Genomic DNA, 8,042 nt, shown 5'->3' on the forward strand with positions numbered 1-8,042 from the left:
GCCTCAAAAGTGAATAAGTGCAAGGAGCACTTGGTAAAACCTAAAGGAGTTGGAGCAATCCAGCTTTTATCTACTGTAAAAGCTGATAAGCTAAGACTCCTTTCCAGAACCAAGTTCCATACTGAGGAGAAACTGTAGAATCAAAATTTAGCAAAACAGGGATAATAGGAATGAAGAAAAGAGAAGGTCTATATAAAAGTGAATGAAGGGGGGGCGCCTGGGTGGCTCAGTCAGTTAAGCGTCCAACTTCGGCTCAGGTCACGATCTCGCGGTCCGCGAGTTCGAGCCCCGCGTCGGGCTCTGGGCTGATGGCTCAGAGCCTGGAGCCTGCTTCCGATTCTGTGTCTCCCTCTCTCTCTGCCCCTCCCCCGTTCATGCTCTGTCTCTCTCTGTCTCAAAAGTGAATAAACGTTAAAAAAAAATTTTTTTAAAAATTAAAAAAAAAAGTGAATGAAGGGAACAGAGGCAGAAAACTTCAGAAGGTGAGCTCAATGAAGTTAACAGATCTATATGAACAAACCACTTATAAGTTCAGGAAACTTAAATTCACATGAAAATGAACAATAGGAAAGTATCATGATTAAATCCCACATAAGTTAATTTAAGGGGAAAAACAATGCTAGAGGACTTAATAGCACCCCTAAAGACAATGAAGAAACACCAGAAAGACCTGGTAAAAAAAACAGATCAAAACTATAACCTAATGTTTAACTTAATGAGCTTAAAGACATTAGGAAAATTACATAGGACGCACAAATAACAAAAATCAGAATGAGAAAAATTCAAAGCGGTATGACAAATCGAGAATGAGAAACAAAAGTTGAAGAAATTAGAACTAAAACACAATAAATGTACTAAATGTGTACTCAGAACACAAACACAATAACTGATGCCTTGAGAGAAATAGGTTTCCCAGGAGGAACATTTTCAAAACAAAGTGAAGAAAGGAAACAACTTGAGAGCATGACTTATCAATGATGGGCAAAGAAGACTACCATGTAGATAATGAAACTTTTATTTATTTTTTAAATGTTTATTTTTGAGAAAGAGAGGGAGAGGGAGAGAGACGGAGAGAGAGAGAGAGAGAGAGAGAGAGAGAAAACAAATGGGGTAAGGTCACCTTGAGATAATGACCTGAGCCGAAGTCGGATGCTTAACCGACTGAGCCACCGAGGCACCCTTAGAAGTTTTAAAGAAGAAAGCCAAAGAAAGGGTACAGAGCAGACACAATAAACTATAATTTAAGAAAATATTCCTGAAGTAAAAAATATTTAAAATTACATACTGGAATACCACAGTGTATACCTGAAAATACCAAATGAGCTTGACCAATACCAAGAAATGTTTTAGTAAAATTAGTTTGAAGAAAAGTTTGAAGAAAAGTTTGAAGTTTGAAGAAAAGGAAAAAATCTTTTGGGCATCTATGCAGGAAGAATAAGAGGAAAATAAAATTAGATTACTATCAATCTTTTTGACAATAACATTTTATGACAGGAAAAATAGAATAATATATTTAAGATTTTCAAGGAAAAAATATATGCCTTAATTTATAAAAGGTTCATATTGATGTCAACATGGGAGAAAAATTGTTTCCGAGTGTCCTTTCTGAGGAAGCTACTAAAGAACACACTTTAGATAACAAAAATACTTAGTCATTGACATAATGATATTATATACATATTCTAATTTTATATATAATATTTTTTATATATTTAATGCTTATAAATGTATGGATATATGTTTTTTTAATATAAAAGAGTTAAAAGGGAGAAATTATAGTATGCAATGGCTATACTACCTAACAAGTAGATATAATCTTTCAAAAATGGGAGAGAATACAATAGTGTAGGTATAGTATAGGCAAAAAATGTTTAACTGTTTTTGGTAACAATTGGTAGAGTTGTATTGAATTGCTATTTTGAGACTATTGTAATATTGGGTAAAGTAAATGAGTAATTATAGAATATTTGATTTCATCCATCCTTTGTGTCCTTGTGAATGAGAACTCTCAATGTGAAAGAAAAAAGATACAAGTGTAATACAGAAGTTAAGGAAAAACCCTATAGTTCACACTTAGAAATGACAATGTGAACTAGATAGTATTCAGATGATTGGCAAATAGATAGATAATAGATGATAGAGATGATAGATAGAAGCTCTGTCACTTAAATGGCCTACAAACAGTGGCCAACCAGTAAAAATGAGCATCACTAGTGCCAAGATTTTGGTTTCTAAACCTTATAGGAATGAGAGTGACATAAAGACATTACCAGACACAACAAAACTGAGAGTTGTCCTCAAGCACTATTTCCTAAAGGAAATTCTAAAAGCGAAAATGGCAGAAAATGATCTCAGATTAGGAGGACCTGGGTGGCTCAGTCGGTTGAGCATTTGACTCTTGATTTTGGCTCAGATTATGATCCCAGGGTCAGAGGATCAAATCCTGCATCAGGCTCTGCATTGACCATAGAACCTGATTAAGATTCTCTCTCTCTCCCTCTGCCCCTCTCCCCAACTCACGTGCTTGCTTGCTGTCTCTCAAAAATTAAAAAAAAAAAAAAAAAATCTCAGATTAATGATGGAATTAAGACCAGAGAATGGGTTAAATTTTTTGTTGGATTTAGAGTACACATAAAATGAATTAAAATACATTATAACACTAGCATATTGTTCAGAAATGACATAAATTTAAAATGTTCTAAGGTCCTTGCATTATTCAAGAGAAGGGTAAATTTACAAGTTAATGTTAGGTTTTGATAACTTTAAAAAGGCTTTTTTATAATTTCTATTATAGCTACTAAAAGAATAGGAAAAGAGTATATAATCTCCAAACTAAGAGAAAGTAACAATGGGCAAAACGGAAAAAAGAAAGGAAGGAAGGAGGGAAGGAGAGAGAGAGGAAGGAAGGAAAGAAAGAAGGAAGGAAGGAAGGAAGGGAGGGAGGAGGGGAGGGAGGGATAAAAGGAAAGAAACCTAGAGGGTGGTGCAAATAAAAAGCATATAAAAGAATAGCTTGAAGCACAAAGATATCAGTTATTACAATAAATTATAAGTGGGTCAAATGCTTAAGGTAAATGAAAAATATCAAGAGACAAATCTAAAACACAAGAATGCAAAGTGATTGAATATAAAAGGGTGTAATAAAAGATGCCAACACTAGCCAAAAGGAAGTTGGTGTAGTGTATTGCTTTTAGACAACATGGAATCCAGGCAAAAGGTATGACTAGAGAGGTTCACTGGAAGTGTATTGACCATTCTAAATTTGCATACATCTAATAACAGAATCTTAAAATATATAAAGCATATATATAAAACAAAGCATATATATATAAGTTGAAAATGATAAAGAATACAAATAATAGTTGAGGATTTTAACCAATCTCTCTTAGTAATTAATAGAACAAGTGGACAAAAATTATTTAAGCTATAGAGAGAAGATAGACCTCCAGATGCCTAAGAGAGAGGCCTCAGAAGAAATCAACCCTACCAGCACCTTGTTCTTGGACTTTTAGCCTCTAGAATTGTAAGAAAACAGATGTCTGATGTTTAAGCCAAAAAAAAAAATCAGATTATAGAAGAACGTGAAGTAACCAGCTGACCGAAGAACATATATAGAACACTGCACCCAACTACTGCAGAATATAGATTTTTTCAAGCACTTGTGACACATATAATACGCCCCCACCAAAAATGACCATACCCTGGAACATAAAGTAAGGTCCAATTTATTCCAAAATCCATATTGAAATCGTATGCATTTTCTAAGCCAAATGCAATTATGCTAGAAAGTAACAGAATGATAACTGGAAAGCCCCATATACTTGAAACTTAAGAAATGTATTTCTAAATAATAGGACAAAAGAATATTCATAATCAAAATTAAAATAACTTAAACAAATTTTTTTAATGTTTGTTTATTTTTGAGAGAGAGAGAGAGACAGAGTGTGAGCAGGGGAGAGGCAGAGAGAGAGAGGGAGACAGAATCTGAAGCAGGCTCCAGGCTCTGCTCTGTCAGCACAGAGCCTGATGTGGGCCTCGAACTCAGACTATAAGATCATGACCTGAACCAAAGTCGGACGCTTAACCAACTGTGCCACCCAGGCGCCCTGAAATAACTTTTAAACTGATAATGAAAATATTACATTTAGAAACTTCTGTAAGACAGCTAAAGCAGTATTTAAAGGGGAATTTGTAGCCTTAATACATATATAGAAAAGAAATCAGGGGCGCCTGGATGGCTCAGTCGGTTAAGCGGCCGACTTCGGCTCAGGTCATGATCTCGTGGTCCGTGAGTTCAAGCCCTGCATCAGGCTCTGTGCTGACAGCTCAGAGCCTGGAGCCTGCAGCCTGCTTCAGATTCTGTGTCTCCCTCTCTCTGCCCCTACCCTGCTCATGCTCTGTCTCTCTCTGTCTCAAAAATTAAAAAAAATTAAAAAAAAGAAAAGGAATCATTATTTGTAATAGGAAAGATATGAAAGCAACCTACATATTATGTTCATCAATGGGTGAATGAATAGAGATGTGATAGACACAGGCATGCGTGTGCACGTGCACGCACACACACACACACACACACACACACACCCCAATACTATACAGCCACAAAAAGCGAAATTTTGCCATTTGTGACAACATGGATGGACCTTCAGGGCATTATGCTAAGTGGAATGAGTCAGACAGGGAAAGATAAATACCATATGATCTCATTTATATGTGGAATTTAAACAAGCAAATAAAACCAAGATCATAGGCATAGAAAACAGATTAGTGGCTGTTAGAGGAAGGTTTAGGGGGTGGACAAAATATGTAAGGAGGTCAAGAAGTACAAACTTTGAGTTATAAGTCTTAGGGGTGTAGCATGCAGCATGGTGCTGAATTAATAATACTGTGCTACATATTTGAAAATTTCTAAAATAGCAGAAGTTCTTAAAAAGTCCTAATCACAACAAAAAAATTTTTTTTGGAACTATGTGTGGTGATGGACATTAGCTGACCTTAGTGTGGTGATCGCTCTGCATTATATATAAGTATTGAATCATTATGTTGTATATCTGAAACGCATATACTGTTTTATGTCAGTTATATAGCTCACTTTTAAGAAAACTGAAAAAAAGAATATTATGAGTAAGTTTATGCCAATAAATTTGAAATAGACATAGTCCTAGAACGGTATTAAAACCAACACCATCTAAATGGAAAACTGTAATAGGTCTAAAATTGCAAGGAGTCAAATTCATGATTAAAAACATTCCACAATAAAAAGTTTAAGCCTAGGTGGCTTCACTGGCAAGTTCTACAAAATAGTGAATTAGAAATTATTCCAATCTTATACAATTATATGGGAGAAAAGAATTAAGTTAGCATAACATCCATACCAAAACCCCAAAAAGGAAACTGTCAGGATATGACAGGTCAATTTCACTTATGAGCATATATGCAGCATATCTTAAAGCAATAGCAAATTGAATCTAGAAATAAACTGTTAGAAGATAATTTTTAAAGAAAATGTATTTATTCCTTTCATTTAATATTAAATATACACAAATCAAAAGATTTTAACTCATCAGTTAATGAGGGAGCCCTTAAGCTGTTTCATAGGAAAACTCAAAAACCACACATAAATGCTGAAATTTACAAATAGATGATAAACTGACTTTTACCATAGCAGGTAGGAATAAGGATCAATTATTCCTCCCCTAAGCAGAATTAACTTGCATGTCTATGGGTAAGAATCATTTGTATTGCTGTTAGTTATGTACAATTTACAGAGTTGTAAAATAGCTCAAGGATTATAAAAAGTATGGTTCCCATAAAATCAAAAAACCTACAATTAGAAAATTTCTAGTTTTCCTTTGAGAACATCAAGTAACCCTTTTGATTCATTTCAGGGCCTTTCACAAATTTTCCTGGCAATATAAAAAGGATAATATATCATGATTACGTTGGGCTTATTCTAGGGATACCATGTTGGTTTAACATTGTAAAACCAATGAATATAAATCATCACACTAATGGATTAAAGAAAATCCTCTGGACACTTCAATAGATGCAGAAGAAAAATTCTGATGGAATTTGATATCCATTCTTGATTTTGAAAGTGAAAAGAAAATACTTAGCGAACTGGGAATACAAGGGAATTGCCTTAATCTGAGCAGATAGCTACAGCAAACTTAGAGTGGATATTCATTTAATAGTAAAGGCTGTTCCTCTCTTATAAATCAAGTCTTGTCTTGGACTTGTCTTCTGAAAAGTGTGGGGAAGGGGGAGTGGAACTGGGGAAACTGAGTCTACCACATAACGCGGCTGGGATAATAACCCCAAGGAAACGACAAAGTCCTTTTAGGCAAAAGATCATGGCTCCCTCACTGGTGATGATTCTTAAAGTTCCCTTTCAGATATGCAGAGACTGGATTCGGATTAATTATACCCCATAGAGCACTTTAAATATTCTCTGCCAGTATCCTTTCTGCTCAGGATCACCACAAAGACGTGAGCAATCCAGTACCAAGCCTTTTAAAAGCCCAACGTAGAAAAAGTACTTCACAGGCCCAACAGAAATGCCTATGTTAGCAGTATTTTATTCTCCAGGAAAATGCATCTGAAGAGCACAGCATTCTAGTGCTAAAGCGCCTATTTCTGCCTGTATGAAGCAGAAAACAAAGTGGAACATTAAAGCCATTTGCAACAAGGGGCCAAATCAAAGAGGCACAGCATTCCAGAGTCTGAGCGTTACTGGACCTACAAAATGAAATAGTGTGTAGGTCTCTTAGTGACCGTCCAAGCTGGATTGCCAGTTAGAACAGGGGCATGTGGGGGCCGGCCTCAGGTGCCTGGGCTGACATACTTATGGGAGCAGCTTATTTTTATGAGAGTTCTAATGACCTCTTGGGGGAGATAATGCTGGTGCCTGCTGGAAATGATTGCTGCCTCCAGAGCTAAGTGACATTCTTCCTGCCAGGGCATTCGGGCACAGTGGCCACCCCTTAACTTCTCAGGTCGGGTTCTGCGGGAGAGAGTCGTCCAGGAGGTAAAGAGACTGTCAAGGCTCTGGACAGAGGCAAGGACCACGAATAAGGGATTTCTAAGGGGGGCCTGGCGTTTAGCAGGGGATGCTTTTATTTCCTCTGGCTCCAGACCTTCAGGGAGAGCATGTCACGAGCAGGGAGATGAAAGGGTGAGCTTTAAAAGACAGTCAAAATCGTGACGAGAACAAACAGTCTGGGAATACACTATTGTTGGGGTTCGCTGTAATGATGAGGCCAGGACTCATCTGGTCCTGTCCAGGAACCGGGGTGAGGAGCCAGGGCCCTGGGGACAGAGGACAGGGGAGGCAAGGAGGATCTCCAGCTGGCCTAGATGCTCTGGGAGGTAGGCTGCGAGACTCTAAAACAATCTGTGGGCCGAGGGGCCCTGGGCTGGGGAGGCTGTTTTTGCCAAGGCCTCTGCTCCTAGTATGCACAAAGATGGACTTTGGGCGCTCTCTCCTCCGAGTCCACTCACAGGCTCCCTGGTTGCCCACAGCGGGGTACGTGGACGTTCAGGCAAGCGTGTACCTCCGGGCTCTTCTGCACTTTCCCTACAGCACTGCTTTCTCCTGAGCAGGGCAGGAGGGAACAGTGTCCTACTCAGTCACAGCCCTCTCCTACCAAACGTGAGCACGGTTATGAAATGCAGGGGCGGATGCGGAATCATTATGCCCATCGCGGCAGCAAACATCACATTAGGCCGTTGTTGACTGACGGCTTTCCTATGAGCTCTTCCACAGCTCGCTTGTGCTTTATTCTGTTCTGGGCCACGATGACCTAGGTCCTCAGTACAAGTCAGATGAGTGGCGAGTGAACGAACAGAGACGTTGTTAGTACTTACCTATCACAATGTCAGTGTTTTGGGGTGTGGTTCCCGCCGCAGGCCTTGGCTTGCGATGTGGGCATACGAGCCTGAAATGCTAAGGCTCTTTCACAGAAACGTCCCGGGAGAGTCAATAAGAGAAAGATTCTTTGAGCAAAGAAGTTTGGGAAACGCTGCATGCCGCATGCCCCTCT

This window comes from Panthera onca, chromosome D2 (assembly GCF_046562875.1).
Source record: "Panthera onca isolate mPanOnc1 chromosome D2, mPanOnc1 haplotype 2, whole genome shotgun sequence".
Lineage (NCBI taxonomy): Eukaryota > Metazoa > Chordata > Mammalia > Carnivora > Felidae > Panthera > Panthera onca.